Below are 21,974 nucleotides of genomic sequence, written 5' to 3'. Positions count from 1 at the left end.
AATAAGAATAATTATATTATGGGATAATATAATTATTCATAATATAATTATTCATAATATAATTATTCATAATATAATTATTATGGAAAAGAGAGAAGTTATTGATGATATATTGAGTCGGTAATGAAGAAAGAGAAAAATTATTTGAAATAGAAAAAAATGAGTTCGTTGGGGAAATTAAATAATGATAATAATGATACCATGGGCACGAGATTGGACTCCAGTACAACTTTTCATCCTCAGACTGATGGTCAGATAGAGCGTTTGAATTAGATTCTGGAGGATATGTTGCGAGCTTGTGTGTTGGAGTTCTTAGGGAGTTGGGACTCCCACTTGAACTTGATGGAGTTCGCCTATAATAGCTACCATTGGCATGGCACCGTTTGAAGCTTTGTATGGTAAAAGTTGTAGATCCCCGTTTGTTGGGGTGAGGTTGGTGAGTAGAGAATGTTAGGCCTTGAACTAGTTCAGCCCACCAACGAAGCCACACAGAAAATTAGAGCTCGCATATTGACAACACAGAGCAGACAGAGGAACTATGCTGATGAACGACGTAGGGATCTTGAGTTTGACGTAGGAGACATGATTTTTCTGAAGGTAGCACCTATAAAGGGTGTTCTAAGATTCGAGAAGAAAGGGAAGTTGAGTCCACGTTTTGTAGGGTCGTTTGAGATTCTTGAAAGGATTGGCCCTGTAGCTTATCATTTGGCCTTGCCTCCGCAATTATCTGCAGTTCATGATGTGTTTCATGTCTCCATGCTGAGGAAGTATGTGGCAGATCCCTCACATATAGTCGACTACAAACCGTTGCAAATTAACGACAACTTAAGCTATGAGGAGCGGCCAGTTGAGATTTTGGCTAAGGAAGTTAAACTGCTTTGTAACAGCGGAATTACATTGGTCAAGGTTTTGTGGCGAAACCACGAGGTTGAGGAAGCTACTTGAGAGAAAGAGGACAACATGAGTTATATTTTCATAGGTTTATTTCAGAACTCTGGTTCAATTACTTTAAGTATTTCTTCTATTTTTGGGCCCAAACTGGTATTTTGATCAGTTATTTTAACTACTTATTATTTAAAGTTTTTCCTCAAATTTTAATTTATTTTCTTGTATATTAAAAAAATCTATATTTACTTAAATAGTAATGACCTCAACCTTCTAGAAAAGTTGGGGCGTTACAATTAAAACTAAGTTACCTAGGTCATCCTAATGAATAGAAACCTGACTAGTAAACAGAGTTTCATCTAGTAGTTATTATTTTGCCGTCTGATCTTATGTAAACTTATTGCATAAGATACCGTCACTCGTATGTCAACTACACAAACGCGTTGAATCATTGTGTTTGTATCAAATACAAAGTGAGCCATATTCATAGTGTTACCAGGATTAGGTATTCAGCCTTATCCTTGTACTATAGAACCTTTAAGCTGATCTTGAACCTTTATCCCTGTATGTCTCTACATACTGTTTAAGATTCATTAAACAACTTAGGATGTTAGTTTGTTTGATTTGAGTTATTAAGACAACTAATATTATAACCAATAACAATTATTACAATAATAACATGTTATTAACAACGATTAATGGATTATATTTACAATCTACGAGTTTTAGGACATAAATCCCAACATAAACGATCTTTTATTTAGTCTAAACAATATTGTACCAAATCTAAACGATCCATTAGTAACAGTGGTCTATGTCTGTTTATCTGGGATAGACAACTGATGATTTAGATATTGATACATTATCATTTAAATCATGTACTAATATCATTTAGATCTTGTACCAAGAAGCAAAAAAAAAGATGAGAGATGAAGAAGGAAGAAATTTTGAAAAAGGAAATGAAGAAATCAAAGACAAGAAGAAGTGAGAATATGAAAGAGAAGTAATAATATGAAGAAATTAATAATACGAAGAAGAGAAGAATAAATTGCAAAGAAGAAGAAAAGAAGTGAAGTGAAGAATGGTTTCACAATGCGCAAAAATAATGACAAAGGGAAAATCTGAAATTTATAAAAAAAATAATGGTGGCTTCATGTGCTTTAATTTTTTGTTACATGCGACGTAAATATTTTTGGGTTTTGCTACATTTATGTGTATTATTCATGATTTAATTTAATTAATTACTTTTCCAATTAATTAATTACTAAGTTAAGCATCACATATTTAACTTAATCTAGAATTTGAATTATCTTCAATTGTATCTCGTGTACGATCGGTATGGGAATCCTCAAGAGGGTGAATAGGATTTTACAAATTAATGAAACAAGTGGGCCAAATTAAATAAATTAACAAACTTTTTGCTAATAAATAATGTAATCAATAATCTCATACAAATGCATGCACATCAAAATAACTTATAAGGTGACGTTAACAAATTCAAACATCCATTTTAATGTTTATAACAAGAAAATTGGTAACACAAATATGCAAAGATAAACTTAAACCAACCTAAATAGAGAAGTGAGCAATTAATCTCAAGAACAAAAGTTGCAATTAATTTCAAACACTAAAATTTGATAACAAATTAATTGCAAAATTAAATAGTTGAGAGATAAAGAAATTAACATCGGGAATTTTATAGTGGCTCGGCACAACCGACCTACATCCACTTTTCAAGCTCCTCTTGGTTATTTCACTCAAAGTTGACTCTTTCGATGGCTTAGAGTAGATCCATACAACGTTCCTTTTTTCAAGTGTAAGAACAAGCTCAATCATTTCCATGGTTTAGGATCAAACCATTACGACCACTCTTTTTAGAGATCAAGATAAATCCTTTAAAATGAATTAGAAATGAAGCACGATATGAGAAAATCCTCTAAATTAGTAGATTTACAAATTTGTAGTACTCAACAATTAAATCCCCAATACAATAAACTAGGACATCCCCATACCCATTACACATCTCCCACTTGTCCTAGATTACCTAATGTACAAAACTCGCAGATCTAGACTCTCTAGATGAGCCTCGAACACTTTAGCCGTGAGAGTCTTTGTAAATGGATCAGCAATGTTATGCTCCAAAGCAATCTTGGTGACGATCACTTCACTTCGTTGCACAATCTCTTGTATCAGATGATATTTTCTCTCTATATGTTTTCCTCATTTGTGGCTTTGAGGTTCCTTATAATTGGTCACTGCCCAATTGATATCAAAATATAAAGTGATGGGCATGTTCATATTTGGAACAACTTCCAAATCTTGCAGAAACTTCCTTAGCCAAATTGCTTCTATTGTTGCTTCACAAGCAACGACGTACTCAACCTTTATAGTAGAGTCTACAATGCATCCTTGCTTGATGCTATGACATGCTACTGTTCTCCCGTTTAGGGTGAACACTAATCCCACTAGATTTCCTAGAATCCTTATCTGTTTAGAAATCGGATTAAATCCCTAGCTTCATACACAAGCATGTAGTTTCTCATTCTCCTAAGATACTTAAGAATAATTTTAACCGTCGTCTAGTGGTCTAACCCTAAGTTGGACTGATATCTACTGACTATTCCCACTACATAATAAATGTCTAACCTAGTGCAGAACATAACATAAATTAAGCTACCCACAACTAAGGCATATGGAATATGTCTCATATCTTCTCAACTTCTTGAGGTGTCTTAGGACATTGTTCCTTAGACAAGTAAACCTCGTGCTTGAAAGGTAATAAATCCTTCTTAGAGTTTGCATCGAATATCGAACCAATATTTTGTCGATATAGGTTGCCTGAGACAGTGCTAGCATTTTGTTCTTACGATCCCTTATGATTTGGATCCCAAGAACAAATTGTGCCTCTCCCAAATCTTTCATTTAGAATTGGACTGGTAGCCAAGTTTTAACGTTAGTTAGGTATCCTACATCATTTCCAGTGAGAAGGATATCGTCCACATAAAGTACTAAGAAAGCTACTTTATCTTTGTTGATTTTCTTGTATACACAAGGCTCATCAACATTTTGGTCAAAACCGTAAGATTTGATCGCAATATCAAATCTAATGTTCCAAGATCTAGATGTTTATTTCAACCCATAAATGGATCGATTCAGCTTGTAAACTTTTTGTTTCTAACCTTGGGTTATGAACCCCTTAGGCTGAGACATAAAGATACTCTCTTCAAGATTGCCACTTAGAAAAGCAGTATTAACATCCATTTGTCATATTTCATAATCATAAAAAGTGACTATGGACAAGAGAATCCTTATAGACTTTAACATAGCAACAGAGAAAAAGTTTCCTCGTAGTCAATCCCTTCCCTTTGGGTATACCCATTTGCTAAGAGTCTAGCTTTGAAGGTTTGTACCTTCCCAGCTGAATCTCTCTTTCTCTTATAGATCCATTTGCACCCTATGGGTTTCACCCCTTCAGGTAGATCTACAAGCTCTCATACTGAATTGAAGTACATAGATTCCATGGTTTTAACCTATTAGTCCTTGTCTACATCAGTCATTGCCTATTTATAGAACAATGGATCCTCAACGACATCATCTGGTATGACAACCTGAGTTTCAGTTAAACCGAAGTAACGATTAGGTTGTGATATAACTCTCCCACTGCATCGAGGCATTCTCAACAATTGAGAAGGATGAGACTAATCGGATGTGTTGGTTTCCTCAACTCTTGATGAGGGACCAACTTCATCAACAACCCTTGTTGATTCATTAGTAGCTTCACTTAATTTTGATTTGCTTCATGGTTTATGATCTCTCATGTTGTTTTCTTCCAAGAAAGTAGCCTTTGTCAATATAAACACTTTGTTTTCTTGTGGATCGAAGAATAGACCACCTCTCGTTTCTTTAGGATAACAAAAAATTGACATAACCTTGAACGAGAGTCCAACTTCTTAGAATTTGACACTAAAACGTGTGCTGGACAACCCCAAATTATGGAGTGACTTAACTAGGTTTACATCCTCTACATAACTCGAAAGTGTAACGACCCAACTCTTTATACTAAGTTGAGGTCATTACTACTAAAACAAATAAAGACTTTTTATTTAAATCAAAGAAAATACTAAGTTTTAAAACAAACACTTCAAATATTTATTCATAAAATATAAGTAAAGTATGTAAAGAAAACAATAAATAAAATATTAGTTTGGGCCCTATTTAAAATAAAAATATATATCTAAAAGTAAATATGGGTTCTGAAATAAGTTTATGAAAATTTAATATTGAAAATATAAATGCTAAATAAAACATAAATTGTCCCCTATGGAGAACCATGGTCACTTCTTGTCATTCGCCAACTTGCCTTTACCTCTATCTTTGCCTGAAAAATTAAATCTAGAAAGGAGTTAGTTTAAATTTATACTTAGTAAGGGATCCACTATTAGTCCCACTACGTGTTTGTTAATTTTACGTTAAAGTCCTCCTATAAGAAAGTACCGCATATCTATTATTCTACTGAAATCACCCTATCCAGTGATCTCGTAGGGACATATATGGGCTCTTGGTGAAGCAGAAGGAATCACCCTAAAGAAGAGTCAAGTTGTAAGTGATCTTGTCGAATCACACATCAAACCTAACCACAAATACATAAATAGGTGGTGATCCGAGGGACACCTACATGGTACGACTCTAACAAGTAAAGCTAACAGAACATCATAGCATATACATATAGCATAACATAAATATCATATCTTAATCGTAATATATCTCAACCATAGTATATCTCATTCATAACATATCATGGTCATCACATATCTCAGTCATACATAACGATTTTCTATGTTGCTATCATTATCTAACATCCTTAACAGTCACATCACATGCATCATAACTATGTTAATGCATACTAAGGTAAAACATAATGTAAGAGGCTAGTAGTAGAATCTTTTACCTGGAGATTAATTAGTTGAAAATATAGTGAAAATATAGTCCCTTCCTGACAGTCAATTCTCAATTAAGTCAGGCCTAAACATAAACAAAATTAAAATTGTTAATTTTGTCAACCATCATCCAACTATTTAATTAAGCATCCAAACTTACCCCAAGACTAAGGTTGAATCCAACACAACCTTGAATGAAAAAATTTGCAGTTTCAAATCCTCAAATTAACACTTGAACCTTCGAGCAAAAGTAATTCAACTCATTCTCTTGTAAACTTATTTAAGATCCAAAGAATATTCATTTGGACGTACCAAACCCAACACAAATTCACCCAAAAGGCTCAAGAGATACCAAAAAGTAACTTGGCTTGGACTAAGGTAGAAATGGCTCACACAACTTGACAGAAGGAGAATCGGCTCGACGGTTAGCTTGGGCGCACTACTCGCAAAGAGAGGAAAAATCAGCAGAGTTGAGGGCAACTTGTGAAGAAGTGGAGAATCGGCTCGGTGATGCACATATCGGCTTGGTCAGGCAAAAGGTTCGTTCGACTGCTGCCTGCGATGAGATTTTGGTGGCACGAGACAGAACTTGCCGACAATGAGGCTTGACAAAAACGTGCGAAAAATAAATAAAAAGAGAGAGACACCTCAACTTCACCTGTACGCGAACAGAGGAGGAATGATAGTGTCCACAAACGACGAGTGATGATCCTTGCAATGGGTTTAGTGACGACTAGGGTTTGTGAAGAAGGAAGAAGATGATGAATAGTTCTCTCTTTTCTTTGCACGTTTCACGAGGGTTAATTATATATAATAATAATGATGATACTTATTATTATTATCATTATTCCTTTTCCATTTCCAATTAACAAGTTAACTCAATTAAATTATACTCTGTCTCCTCATCAAACCAAACTTTTTATTTTTTCCAAGAATACAATATCTTTCAAAATAATTATATTTTCCACAATATAATTATTTTCTCGCTCAAAAATATCTTTCCTAAAAAAGTCAATAATAAATTATTCTTACCCTTCCATGACTTAGTTTATTATATTTACTTATATAATTAGCCAATAATCTTAAATCTCACCAAAATTTCCAATAATACAATTAATTAAATAATCTTCCATTGAACATTTAATTAATCACAATTTCCACAAAACAAACAATTCTAAAAAATTATAACACTAGACTAAATCCATCATAAATTAAATTAAATTAAGATAATTTAAAAATAAGATTACGTCCCTCCTTTGAGAAACTTTCGTCCTTGAAAGTTCTAATCCTTGTATAGCTCGGGATAATGAGCTCTCATGTTGTCCTCTCTCTCCCAAGTAGCTTTTTCAACCTCGTGGTTTTGATAAAGAACATTAATTAATTCCCCTGTTATGAAGCAACTTAACTTCTTTTGCCAAAATCTCAACTGGTTGCTCCTCATAGCTCAAGTTCTCATTGATTTGCAATGACTCATAATCAACTATATGTGTTGGATCTGTTACACACTTCCTCAGCATGGATACATCGTATACATCATGAACTGCAGACAATGACAGAGGCAATGCCAAATGATGAGTTACGAAACGTGGACTCAGGTTTCCCTTCTTCTCAAACCTCATAACACCCTTCATAGGTGCTACCTTTACAAAAACCATGTCCCCTACATCGAACTCAAGATCCCTACGTTGTTCATTGGCGTAACTCTTCTGTATGCTCTGCGCTGTCAACATGCGGGCTCTAATCTTCTGTATGGCCTCATTGGTGGTCTGAACTAGCTTGGGACATAACATCCTATGCTCAGTCAACATGCGGGCTCTAATCTTCTGTATGGCCTCATTGGTGGTCTGAACTAGCTTTGGACATAACATCCTCTGCACCAACCTCACCCCAACATACAGAGAATCTACAACACTTACCATGCAGAGCTTCAAATGATGCCATGTCAATGGTAGCCTGCTAACTGTTATTATAAGCGAACTCCATCAAATGCAAATAGGAGTCCCAACTTCCTGAAAACTCTAGCACACATGTTCGGAACATATCCTCCAAAATTTGGCTCAAACACTCTGTCTAACCATCAGTCTGAGGGTGAACAGTTATACTAAAGTCCAATCTCGTGCCCATGGCAGCCTAAGTCCTTTCCAAAACTTGGAAGTAAAATAGGCATCTCTATCAGAAACAATTGACACGAGCACTCCATGCAGTCTCACTATCTCGGTCATATACAACTGTGCCCACTTACTGACAGTACAAGTGGACTTCTCTAAGATGACACTACTAGAAAAATAGGCTTTCTTGACGGTTGCTGTTTTCCTTTCTTGACGTTTTTTTCGAAAAACGTCAAGAAAGATTTCATTTTTAATAAAAAACGTCAAGAATTTTTCTGAAACATCATTCTTAACGTTTATTAAACGTCAAGAAAAAATAAATTTTTTCTTGACGTTTTTAAAACATCAAGAAATATCTATTAATTTTTGGACGTTCTTAAAACGTTAAGAAGCGTATGAATTCGACATGCTTGACGTTTCTTAAACGTCAAGAATTTAAAATTTTACTTGACGTTTTAAAAACGTCAAGAAATTTATAAAATATTCTTGACGGTTTTAAAACGTCAAGACTATTGTAAAAATTGCTTGACGTTTTTAAAACGTCAAGAAATTTATAAAAATTCTTGACGTTTTTAAAACGCCAAGAACCTCTGCTTGTAATGCCCCAAAGGTATATATATATATATTTTTTGTTTTTATTATATATATATATATATATATATATATATATATATATATATTTATTTATTATTTATATTTAATTTAAATAAAAAGAAAAGAAAAAGAAATATATATATTGTTTTTTCTTTTTTCCTTTTCTTTTCTTTTTCCTTTTTCTTTCTTTTCCCTATTTCCTTCTTCCTCCCCGTGCGTCCTTCCCCTTCTCCCAGCCGCAATCGCCGCCCCTCTTCTCCTTCCTCCCGTGCGCCGCGACGACCCACCGTCTCCTTCCCTTCTCTTCCGTTCGCAGCAGCCGTCGGCCGCCACGTCTCCCCTACTGAAGTCGAGCGCCGCGACCTCCATTCCGATCTGCTGTCTCCATCTCCGTTCGCGAAGCAAGACCGCGTCGCTGCCAGTCCAGATCTGCGTTGCAGTCGTCCCGCGCGCCGATCTGCCGTCTCCATCTCCGTTCGCGAAGCAAAACCCCGCCGCTCGCCGAACCCAACCGCGCCGCTCGCCGAACCCAACCGCCACCCTCTCTTTTCTCCTTCGGATCGAAACCGCGCGCCCATCCACCTGTAACTGCCGCAACCTTCATTCCACTGCTGCACTGCCGCGCGATTCTCCGACCACGTCTCCTTTAGCCGACCGCTGACCGACCCACACTTAGGATTTTGCTGCGAGTTCGACAGTCGTGCGTTGAGGTGTTGGGAGTAACCTTGGGCTCCCTTAAATTCACAACCAATTTGTGAATTGTTGAGGGTTCAGTTCGCCAGTATTTCGGTAAGTTGTGGAATTTACATATGGACTAATTTGAAAGGTTGAAACTATTTAGAACGATGTTGATTTTATGATTGATTATGTTTAGGATTTGATTCATTGGATTTAGTAGATTGAAGAATTTGCATAGAAATCGAGGTAAGAGATTTTCTACTGGACTCAATTGTGATTGTGAATTGTGATTGTGAACTGTATGTGTGTTGAATGTATACTGTGGGTTGACTGAAAATATATATGAATGTATATGAATTGAAGTAGACTTGATGTCGAATGTATATCGTGATTGTCATGGAATCTATATATAAATGTGTGTATGTGGACAAGACGGAGATTGTAGATGGTGTTTGTATGAGATGCAGATGTGAATCTTGTGATTTTCGTTTAGATTGGGTGTGAGAGAATAAATGCTTCTTAGTACTTTCTTTATTATTCTTATTTATGGGTTTTCTAATTTTAGGCTATAAAAAGCTTTCATTGTATAGTGGATTTTGTTTTGGGATTTGGGAATATAAAGTCAAGTCCTCTTCCTGTTGCTTCCCAAAACCCTCCCCTACTCTCTCCCTTTTACTTCCTTTTCTTTTCTTTCTTCCTATGCCATGTTGCTTTCACATGTGAACTTCAATTATCTCAATTTTGGGTATGTATCCATTTAAATGTTTTATTATGTTTTACTTCCACGGTCATAAAATTTAAATTGATGCATACATAAAAAGTTAAATTGATGCTATCCAAAGTTCGGAGGTATAAATCGATATTTGTCCTTTTTTTTATTTCAACTTCTATTGGTTGAGTCTCTTTTATAATATAAAATGTTGTTGATTAATAAACAATAACTTTATTTCTCATTAGATTTACAATGATGGATAAATCTTGGATGCACAAGAGTAGATTGTCTAAAGATTATGAGTTGGGTGTGGAAAACTTCATCAAATTTGGATTTTCTAATACAAGTAACTCCTATATTCGTTGTCCTTGTTTGAAATGTGGGAATTGTGAAATTTGTTGCTTTTATATAGTGTCCACTACATCAAAGGATTACTTTGTTATTCAAATTTGTTGCTTTTATATAGTGTCCACTACAAGTCGGGAGTACTGAGTGTGGATACTACGTCATGAGGTATTTGAGAGAAATTGTGACTAGGGGAAGCATTGTCATATCCGATGCGGTATGTTATATATCAAACTATATTAATTTTGTGAGTTAATTGGTTTATTTGTATAGTCAGTTAATTCATTTAATTTATTTTGCATGTTTATATATAGATTGATACACGAAGATCATACTCACAGGCAGAACTAGACGAGGTGCGAGTTGAGTTAGCTGACTTTTTGGGTTCTTACATATGACTATGACTAATATTTTGTGATTCTGATCAGTGTTTGACGGTTTGTTTTTTTGTTAAAGTTTAAGGTCATAAACTTACATGAAGTAGGAAGTTTTTTGTTGTGCCGCTTCTTTATGACCTTAAACTTTATGTATAGAGGGGGGGGGGGGGGTTGTTCATTCGTATATACTTTTGATTATTGTTGTAGCTGGCATGTTTTGTGACTTTGTAAGTTGATTTGAATTCATGCCAATGTAATGCCATATGAAATCTAATGTAAAGCCTATTTCATTATGTATATGTAAAGTCTTGGAATTGAATATTATATATGGTGAATGGTTTTATTTATATATTTTTGAGATTTGAAACTATATTGGATGAATATCAAATATCTATGAAACTGTTTCTGGACAATTACAGGACAATTACAGGACAATCATCGTTCCATTACAGCATAATTCAATTACAAATTATTTTTTTAAAAAAAAAAAAAAATGCTTGACGGTTTTAAAATGTCATGAACAATTGCAAGCTTGACGATTTTAAACTATCATGAACAATTGCATTTTTGACGGTTTACAAATGTCAAGAACAATTACATTCTTGACAGTTTTAAAATGTCATGAATATTAAAATTCTTGACGGTTTTAAAATGTCATAAATCAGTTCATCCTTGACGGTTTTAAAATGTCATAAATAATACCATTCTTGACGGTTCTAAAACGTCATGAACATAAGTATACTTGACGTTTCTAAAACGTCAACGTTCACTATTCTTGACGTTTAATCAACCGTCAAGAACTTTGCCTTTCTTGACGCTGGCTTCAACGACGGTTTTAAAAACGGTCAAGAAAGCCTTCTCTGACAGTTTAAAAACGTCAAGAGAGCCTGTTTTTGTAGTAGTGTGAAATGGGCTGACTTCGTGAGCTTGTCAACAATAAACCAAATTACTTTATAACCCTTCAGAGACCTTGGCAGTTCTAAAATGAAATCTATCACTAGAAGAAAACTACCCTACAATGACAGTTATATATCTCAAAAAATGAATGGAAGAAAAAAAAACTGTCACGAAATATAAAATTTCGCGTTTTTGGCGGGAAAAGACGGAATTTTTTGGAAAACACTTTCGTGACAGTTATTAACTGTCATGTTAGGGTTAAAATTTTTTTCTTTTTTCCTTTTCTTTTCTTTTTCCTTTTTTTTCTTTTCCCTATTTCCTTCTTCCTCCCCGTGCGTCCTTCCCCTTCTCCCAGCCGCAACCGCCGCGCCTCTTCTCCTTCCTCCCGTATGTCGCGCGACGACTCCACCGTCTCCTTCTCCTTTCCTTCTCTTTTCTCTTTTCCTTCCGCGCGTTCCCTTCCGTCTTTCTTTCCGCCGCAGCCCAGCCGCCCCATCCTTCCCTTCTCTCCGTTCGCGAAGCAAAACCGCCACCGCTCCGCCGGTAAGCTTCTCTTCCTTATCTCTTTCTCTCTCTCTCTCTCTATGAAGTTCTTCATTGTCTCCATTGGATTGTTTCTTGATTTCAGTTTATCCCAATTTCATTGGATTGTTTCGCCGGTAAGATCTTATCCTCATTTCCAAAAGAGATGTCATGGCTAGTGTCGATTTCTTTGCAATCTTTAAAATTATTTTCTTTGTTTTCAAGAATTTGTGTAGGTTGGTGATGAAACATTTTGGTAGCTTACAATGTGTTTGATGAAATGCCTCAATGAAGCATTTGGTTGATTTTTGATTGATTTTTGTTCGTTCGAATTAGGAAATCAAGGCCAAAGGATAACAACTATATAAACTTTTGTTTGTTGTCTAATAATTAAGTTGTGGCATTGTGAATCTATCGAATGTGCTTTTTGAAGTTTATATCTAAAGTGATTTTAAATTTTAAATTTTGTTATGTCAAGAACGTATACGATATATATATCTTGTTTGTAGTTTGTAGTCATGAAAGTACCACCTTATTTTGTCAAAGGTGTCTATATATATATCTTGTTATATTTTTTGCTAGTGTACATAAGGAGAAAAAAAAAGAAAACGAAAAAGGATGGTAGTTAGTTTGGTGAAGGCTTGTGAAGGCTTGTGGAGGAAGAAAGTGTTTGGGTAAAGAAAGCTTTCCAAAATTTTGTTCTCGGCTTTAAATTCCATAGTGTATTTTGCTATGACTTTATTGGTGTTTTTTTTTCATCCAGAGGATGTAATTCTTTGAATTTGTGATCATGGATGTTTTAAATTTGAACATGATTGTGGGTTTGAAGAGATCTATCATTTGAATGGTGTGAAATTTGTTTTAAATTCTTTGGTTTATGATTTAGGCCAAAGAGATTGGAACGGTATAAATGAATCTCAACGGCCTAGGTATTGAGAAGGTTAGATCTCTTTCAACTCTTGATTTAGTACGCTTTCTCAATTTACTTGCTGCAACTTTGTTTCTTCGTTCTTTTATTCTTCATCTTCATTTCAAATAGGGGACGTCCCGGCTTTACCTTTTTACCTTAGATGAATGCTTGTGAATTCTTCTTTTCTTTATACACATATGTGCAGAACCTTCATCGTATGAATATGTAAAAACAATAGTTATGAGTTGGTCTTATGGTAAATAGAGAGTATGGCATTGTTTTGTCTCATAATTTTATTGAATTGTGTTTTCTAACTTCGTTCTTTTAACTTTATAATTTTAAATGCAATGTTGATAATTTGTGATTTCAGAGAAGGCTTGATGACATATACACCATTTATTGCAAGAACTTGAAGAAGATGAGATATTGGTTGTTGAAGTTGAGAGCATGTATGTTGATCTTTTTAGTTATGTGGAACTTCATTTTTTATTTTAGATATCAAGAATACAAGTCAAAGTATATTACAACACATAAACAAGCCTTTTCTCACAAGGATGAAGAATGGTACTTCTTGTTTTTTACTTCCAGATTTTCTTTCCTTTTGTTATTCCCCTAATTCAATCTCTTTTGCCTAATTAGGTTGGGAGACAAATATGATCCAACCAAGGGTTGCACAGTTATAGTTGTTTGATTTTGTAGGAATGTAATTTCTGGATGTAACTTCATACTTAGAACCGATTGATTCTTACAATTTAGTATTTTTTTTTCTCCATATTTATGTTATGAAATTTATTGGTTGTGGTATAGAGAGTTAAGTAGTAGTTCCCCAATATTTTGGGTTTCTACTTTGAGTTGGCTAGTTTATGGTCCTAGATCCTAGTAAAAATTTTATCTTTCTTTTGCCTTTATAAAAACATGTTTATATTTGTATAGATACTACTTTATTTTGTAATTTGGAATTGATATAGAGTATAGTTAGATTTTGGTTTGTTAATGGAGGAAGAAAATAAAGAATTAAAAGCTTGGAACTTCATGCATCTTTTTCTCTCACTCTTTTCTTGGTGAATGTATTCAAGTCTTGAAGATTATGTAGCAGAGTACTACCAGCAGCAGGTAGAAAGGCTTGTTCCGTACTTGTATGTTTTTTTATGATTAAGACATTCTTCACTGCTCAAACCCAAAATTTGTTTTCTTCTCTATCACTAAAAGCAATTTTGTTTTCGGTCTAAAGCGAAATATGTTTTCTTTTTGCTTAGCAATATTAATTCTAGGCAAGTTGAGAATACATATTTTGATCTTGATTTCTGTTATACTGTGAAAAAGTTTCTATAATGCTTGTTGATTTCTTCAATTTGATCTGAGTAACTTTATTTTTTTAAGAACAAACGATCAGAGTTCACCACATGGTTGGTTGAAATAAATAAAAAGGTAAATTAACATTGGTAAATGTGTGAAATAGTTTTATGCAATGCTTGAATTTCCTTCATTTTTTACACATTTCATGCTTTCATTACGATGGAGCCTAGGAATGGAAGAAGAAAAAGAGACTTCAAGTTTCTATTTTGTTTCTATTTCAAGGACATGATTCCTAGACTTAAAAGTTAAAGTTCTTAGTTTTAATGTTATTCTCATTTTGTTTGTAGATTTTAAAGAGTTGAAGATAACAATCGATGAGACATTGAGCTTTGAGTTATGTGAGAGTTCTTTTTTAACTGAGGTAACTCTCTCTCCCTTGTTTCTTAATTCTCTCCCTTTGCTTTCCAAATTGCCTCCCAGGCCATCTTGCCATTGTGAAATACTATTGGAATGTGAGTGAGTTTATTGGAAGTTTAATAGGTAACTGCTTAGATTCTTCTGCTAAAGTTCAAAATGTCCACACCTCCCAAGGAATAACTCACGGTAACACTCTTATCTCCATTTCTATATATGAATCTTTGACCCTTTTCTTTTCTTCTCTTATCATTTATGTTTTTCCTCTCTTTTGGCCTTATGGTTTCTGAGTTTTCCTTGGATTTTTCATTGCTTTGATCTTCTGCTTGGTTTGGTTATTTGGAATTGTTGGTTGATCCTACTGTTTTCTGTTGTTTTCTTTTTCCCCTCTTTTGTTTCTGGTTTTAGCAAATTTGAACTCAGGCTGCTAGTTTTTATGATGTGTATCGGTTGAAGTTTCAAGTTGTTTATTCTGTTTGGAAATAAAAAAAAGATCTAGAGAATGGACGTTCTTCTTCTCCTTGATCTCTTTCTCCTCTTCTTAGGAACTTCATTTTCATTATCAGATTTGAAGAGGGACCACCATGAGTGGGGTAGTAAAATGAATAGAGAATGGGAGAGTGAGCTGGGTATGTTTTTGGTATGTGTATTCTAGAGAGAAAGAGTAGCAGTATGTTTTTGTTTACTGTGTTTGCCTAATATAGTCCTCATGGTCTTCTCTTTTCATTTCATGGAATCAAGTGTTGAAGTTCTTGTTTGTGTTCTGTATTTTGTTGAGACGTTGATTTAGTTATTCATTGACTGTACGTATGTGTTATGGATTCTTTGTAGGTTCAACTGGAGTCGACAAGTTCATGAGTTTTGTTTCAAATATCATTTCCAGAAACGAACATTCTCGGTTGGTCCAGTCAAATATATTCGAATGTTATTTAAGATATTTTTTGATTAAGGGCTAGTATTTCGTACATGTGGATTACTGAAACTTGTATTAAGATGTACAAATATTATAAATCGTATTATAGTGTATATATATTAAAGTGTTGGCTATTTTCTTGTACATTGGTGTGAAACTTGTATAATTTCAAATTTGTCATTCTCAGCTACATTATTGTCATTCTAATGGTTCGTGTAATGGTGGAGCTGCATGGAGAACAGGATAAAACTATAGGAAATTGAGAAATGTGATAGTTAATAGTTGTTGTAAATTCGCTAATGATGACAGTTATTTAATGAAATAAATTGTCACGATTGCTCTATATGTGACAGGAATAACATGTCGTCATAAGATAAACAATGACAATTTTTTTTCAAAAAAAACTGTCACGATTACATTATATTTGACTGGAAAAAAATGTCGTCAATGACAAAACAATGACATTTAATGTTATCGAAAAACTGTCACGATTGCACAATCGTTGACTGGAAAAAAATGTCGTCAATAACTAAACAATGACATTTTTACAAAAAAAAACTGTCGCGAAAAAAATATTCATGACAATTAATACATGTCACGATAATAGAATTCGTGACAATTATTTAACTGTCGTTAATAAAGAAATGATGATAGTTATTGAATGTCATAAAATAAATTATGACAGTTATTGAATGTCATTGAATGTTGATTAACGACATTTATTTCATGTCATAAAATAACCTATTGCGACAGTTTTCAAAAACTGTCGTCGAAGGCCTTTCCATGACTCCCGCTTCTATGACTGAAAATAACTGTCGCGAAATCCGTTCGCGACAGTAAATAACTGTCGTCGTAGACCACTTTTGTACTAGTGTATAGACACATTCTCCCACTTCCATTCTGGCACACTCAAGGGTTGCAAAAAACCTGTTGGCTTCTGTTTTAGTGTCTTCACCTGTTAGCAAACTAGAGACTTATTGACAAAGTCTGGCACTTCTCTCTTCATATTTTTCCACCAGTAAACTTGTTTTAAATATTTATACATCTTTGTACTATTTGGATGCATAGAAAGGGAGAATTATGGGCCTCAACCAACAACTCTGTCTTAACTACACTGTCTGTTGGCACACATAACCGTCTCTCGAACATGAGTCCATCATCAGAGGATAAAGAGAACTCCTCAGCTTACCCTACTTCTGTTAAGCATCGCTTATCAACCAAATAAGGATCAGTGAGCTGAGCAATAATAATTCTCTGCCTCAAAGTTGGTTGTACTGACACCTGAGCTAACTGTGAGGTGACTTCTCCTACTAAAAATGCAATCTTAGCTTCTCAAGATCTATGTGCAAAGGAACCTGACTAGTAACGAGTGCTACAGAGTATGATACCTTCCTACTAACTCACGATCTCATGATCGTAGTCCTTGACCAACTCGAGCCATCCGCGCTATCTCATATTTATCTCATATTTAAGTCCTTAACCAATTCAAGCTCTTATGGTCAATGAAGATCTGAATCTTCTCACCATATAAATAATGTCCAAATCTTAAGTGCAAAACCTATTGCTGCCAAATTCTAAATCATGTGTAGGGTAGTTCTGCTCATGGCTCTTCAACTGAGGAGAGGCATAAACAACCACCTTACCTTATTGCAGCAATACACAACTCAATCCTTTCTAGAGGCATCGCTGTAAATCACATAACTCCCAGATCCATCTGGCACTATAAGGACTGGTGTAGTAACAAGTTTCTGTTTAAGATCCTGGAAACTGCTCTCACATGCTGGGCTCCAAACAAAAGGATTCCCCTTCCTGGTTAGCTAGGTCAAAGGACTAGCTATACGAGAGAAGCCTTCCACGAACCTTCTGTAATAACCTATTAAACCCAAAAAACTTTAAACTTCACTGACTGTACAAGGTCGAGGCCAAATGGTAACAACTTTAATCTTTGCTGGGTCTATAATAACTCCTTCACTGGACACTACATGGCCAAGGAACAAAACTTGCTTCAGTCAAAACTCACACTTGGAAAACTTGGCATATAGCCTATTGGCTCGAAGAGTCTCTAATACCTTATGCAAATACTCCTCATGCTCAGCCTCTGTCTTGGAGTAAACCAAGATGTGATCAATAAAAAATATCACAGAAGTGTCTAAGAAATCCTTAAGCACCACCTTATTCATCAAATCCATAAATACACCAGGAGCATTTGTCGAGCCAAAGGACATCACAATAAACTCGTAATGTCCATATCTGGAAAGGCAGTCTTGGAATATCACTGTCTCTAATCCTCAACTGGTGATATCCTGATCGTAAATTGATCTTAGAGAACACAGTGGCTCCTAAAACTGATCAAACAAGCCATCAATCCTGGGCAATGAATATTTGTTCTTGACTATCACCTATTAAGCTTTTTATAGTAAATGCAAAGACACATCAACCCATCTTTCTTCTTCACAAATAATTGTGGTGCTCCCCAAGGTGACATACTAGATCGAATAAAGCCCTTGTCCTATAATTCTAGCAACTAGACCTTCAACTCTTCAGCTCAGCTGGAGCCATTCTGTATGGAGCTCTCGATATGGGACCAGTGCCTGGTTTCAGTTCAATAGCAAAATCAACCTCTTTGTGAGGAGAAAGTCTTGAAAGCTCTTCTAAAAAACATCGGGGTATTTCCTTACCATTCATTCAGATGATAAGGATACATCGGGCTCTCTGGTATCTACAACACTAGCCAAGATACTCTAAGTACCTTGGTTGAACAACTTACTGGCCTTCATGGTTGAGATAACTTTGGGTAGGCCACAGTCCCCGCCCCCTTATACTTTAAAACTAGTCGCCTCATGAGGGTTAAAAACTACCTCCTTGCGAGAATAATCTATGTTTGCATGGTTAGCAGATAGCCAATTCATGCCCCATATTACATCAAAGTCTTGCATGTGTAATACTAATAAAGTTACATCTAAAACATGATATGCTATTTCTATTTAACATGTTTTTATCTTTCCTTTCGACAACATAATTTCTCCAGATGGAGTAGAGACAAATAACATATAACTCAAGGGTTCTACTTGTAAACTCATATGTTGAACAAAAATTGGCGATATAAAAGAATGAGAGGACCCCGAGTCAAATAATAATAAAGCAAAGTGCTCCAAGATTAGGAGTGTACCTATCACCACTGTGTAAGCTTTCTCAGCTCCTGTTGATTAGTGGCAAAACTCACCCCTATCGAGATGTAGAAGTCTAGTTCGAGATAGGTTCAAACTATTTCTGAGGGTAATTATCAGCTATATATATGTCAGGTTGCCTACACTTGTAGCATATACTACTTCCTATTAGGCAATGACCTGAATGAGACCTTTCACAATTAGAACACATGTATACTTCCTTCAAGGTTTTGCCTGCCTCAACAACCTACTGTCTAAGCTGCTGGAACAAACCACCTAATCTCAAATTCCTTTGTGGTGCTACTGTAGGCTACTGCTAAGCCTTCCTTTTCTACCTACAATTGGACCATTCTCTACAGCCTTGGCCATCTTTATCCTCTCATGCAAACTCAAATCCACTGTCATGTGTACTGCATCATCTTAGGTAGCTAGTCTAAAGACTCTAACGAAACCTGGATCTCCTACTTAATGCCTTTGACAAACTTGTCAACTCTCTCAGTCTCAGTTCTCACTAACTCAGGTGCAAATCGGGATAACACATCGAATTCTTGATCATACTCCTCTATGGCCATATTGCCTTGCTCCAACTTTAAGAACTCTTGACACGAAGAAGAATTTGGCATGAAAATTCTCCTTAAACTACTTTTAGGTGATCTGACTCATATCTCCACCCAACATCCTCTATGTGGACTTCCACTAGCCTCTGTCTCTATCAGTCAGTAAGAACATGACGCACTAAACTTTCTGGTCATTGGAGCACTTCATGTAACAAAAGATAGTCTTCACCGAACTCAACCACATCTGCGCCTTGGTGGAGTTTGCCAAGGATCCATCGAAAGTCCGAGGGTTATACTTCCTGAAATCCCTCAGGTGTTTGGCTTCTGCTGAAAGCATATCAAGTAGGTTATATGCTACAATTGGGGCCTAAACTCCCGCAACTGGGATCTAAACACTTGCAGCCGGTGTCCGTACATGAGTTGTTTGGATATCCTAGGTAGGTTGTCACTGTGCCAATACTTTGAACAATAAGTCTATGTACATTTGCTCCATGGCAGCAAGGTATGCATGAGTGACAGGTGCAGTAGGGTCGATAACTTGTACAACATGCTGTCCTTAAGGCTGGTTACGTCTAAAAATTATTTAAATTCAAAAACTGTAACACCCAAAAATGAAGGTAATTTTATTTTTTTTAATTATCTTAGTTTAATTTAATTTATGATGGATTTAATTGGGTGTTATAATTTTTTTAGTATTGTGGAAATTGTGATTAATTGAATGTTCAGTGGAAGATTATTTAATTAATTATACTATTGAAAATTTTGGTGAGATTTAAGTTTATTGGTTAATTATATATGTATATAATTAATTAAGTTATGGAAGGGTAGAATAATATATTATTGATTTTTTTTAGGAAAGATATTTTTTAGAGAGAAAATAATTATATTGTGGAAAATCTAATTATTTGGAAAGATATTGTATTTTTGGGGAAAGTAAAAAGTTTGGTTTGATGGGTATTTAACGAGGAGAGAAAGTATGATTTGATTTTGGTTAATTTGTTAATTAGCAAAAGAAAAGGAATAATGATAATAATAATAAATATCATTATTATTATTATATATAATTAACCCTTGTGAAACGTGCAAAAAAGGGAACTTCATCATCTTCTTAATTCTTCACAAACCCCAGCCGCCATCGTGCTCTGTTGCAAGGATCACCGCTCGTCGTTTGTTGACACCGTCATTCCTCCTTTGTTCCTTAGTGACGAAGTCGCACAAGCCGACTATGCACCCCCACCTCCTACGTTTGCATGTAGGTGAAGCCGAGGAATCTCTCTCTTTTCATTTCATCAATCATCTAGTTTTTGAACGTTTTCATTAAGCCATACCGTCGTTAAGTTCTGTCTCGTGCCACCCAGATCTCATTGCCGGCAATCGTTAAACGAACCCTTGCTTGAGCAAGTCGATCTGTGCATCACAGAGCCACTTATCTACTCCTTCGTAAATCGCGCTTGTCACAGCCGATTTCTTTCTCCTTTTATGAGTTGTGCACCCGAGCTGACTGCCAAGTCGATTCTCCTCCTGCAGAGCCGCGTGGGCCATTTCTGCCTTAGTTTAAGCCAAGTTGCTTTTTGGTATCTCTTGAGCTGTGTTGGTTTAGTATGCCCAAATGAATATTTTTTGGATCTTAAATAAGTTTACAATGGAATGAGTTAAATTATTTTTGTTTGAAGGTTCAAGTGTTAATTTGAGGATTTGAGACTCCGAAATTTTCCATTCAAGGTTTTGTTTGATTCAACCTTAATCTTGGGGGTCAGTTTGGATGCTTAATTAAATAGTTGGAAGTTTTGATGCTTAATTAAATAGTTGGGTGATGGTTGACAAAATTAATAATTTTAATTTTGTTTATGTTTATGACTGAATTAGTTGATAATTAATCTCCAGGTAAGAAGTTTTATTATTAGATCCTTACATTATGTTTTCCCTTAGAATGCATTAACGTAGCCATGATGCATGTGATGTGACTGTGAAGAATGTTAGATAATGATAGCTACATAAAAAATCGTTATGTATGTCTAAGATATGTGATGACCACGATATGTTATGAATGAGATATACTATGGTTGAGATACATCATGTTTGAGATATGTTATTTATGTTATGTTATATGTATAGACTATGATGTTGTGTTAGCTTTACCTGTTAGAGTCGTATCATATGGGTGTCCCTCGGGATCACCACCTATTTATGTTTGTGTGGCTTAGCTTTTATATGTGAATCAATAGGATCACTTACACTTCTTTAGGGTGACTCCTTCGGGTTCACCAAGAGTCTAGATGTGTTCCTACAAGATCACTGGATAGCGTACGTTTGGGAGCACAATAGATATTCGATATTTCCTTACAGGACTATAACGAGAGGTTAACAGACACGTAGCAGGAGTAGTAGTGGGTCTCTTACTTAGTATAAATTTATACTCACCCTTTTCTATGTTTAATTTTTCAGGTAAAGGAGCAGGTAAAGGCAAGCTCGCGAATGGCAAGAAGTGACCGTGGATCGTCATAGGGAACATCTTATGTTTTCTTCCATTTGTTTTGAGTATTAAATTTATTTCAGAACCCATGTTTACTTTTAGATATATTTTTTTTATTTTTAAATAGGTTCCGAACTAATATTTTATTATATACTTTACTTATATTTTATGAGTGTTTCTTTTTAAAAC

The 21,974-nt window shown here is 35.2% G+C and overlaps 2 long non-coding RNA genes and 1 pseudogene across 6 annotated transcripts; 2 read left to right on the top strand and 1 right to left on the bottom strand.

Moving 5' to 3' along the window:
* Positions 1-5,099: 5,099 nt before the first annotated feature.
* The window catches only part of LOC116405149, a 63,901-nt pseudogene continuing 47,026 nt past the window's right edge, over positions 5,100-21,974 (bottom strand).
* LOC116405152 lies at positions 9,167-9,452 on the top strand. The gene is made up of 2 exons (XR_004218289.1): positions 9,167-9,313; positions 9,399-9,452. It is a non-coding gene; the product is annotated as an uncharacterized LOC116405152 (long non-coding RNA).
* LOC116405151 lies at positions 12,634-15,734 on the top strand. Of its 5 annotated transcripts, none has more exons than XR_004218285.1 (7): positions 12,634-12,729; positions 12,942-12,995; positions 13,336-13,414; positions 13,605-14,078; positions 14,609-14,682; positions 14,802-14,864; positions 15,507-15,734. It is a non-coding gene; the product is annotated as an uncharacterized LOC116405151 (long non-coding RNA). The 5 variants fall into 5 exon arrangements; XR_004218288.1 differs by having other exon boundaries at positions 12,638-12,729; positions 13,605-14,101; XR_004218286.1 differs by lacking the exons at positions 12,634-12,729; positions 12,942-12,995; positions 13,336-13,414 and adding an exon at positions 13,512-13,529.

The sequence above is a fragment of the Cucumis sativus genome, chromosome 7, assembly GCF_000004075.3.
Source record: "Cucumis sativus cultivar 9930 chromosome 7, Cucumber_9930_V3, whole genome shotgun sequence".
In the NCBI taxonomy this organism is placed as follows: domain Eukaryota; kingdom Viridiplantae; phylum Streptophyta; class Magnoliopsida; order Cucurbitales; family Cucurbitaceae; genus Cucumis; species Cucumis sativus.
This window is presented reverse-complemented; position numbering and strand designations above follow the sequence as displayed.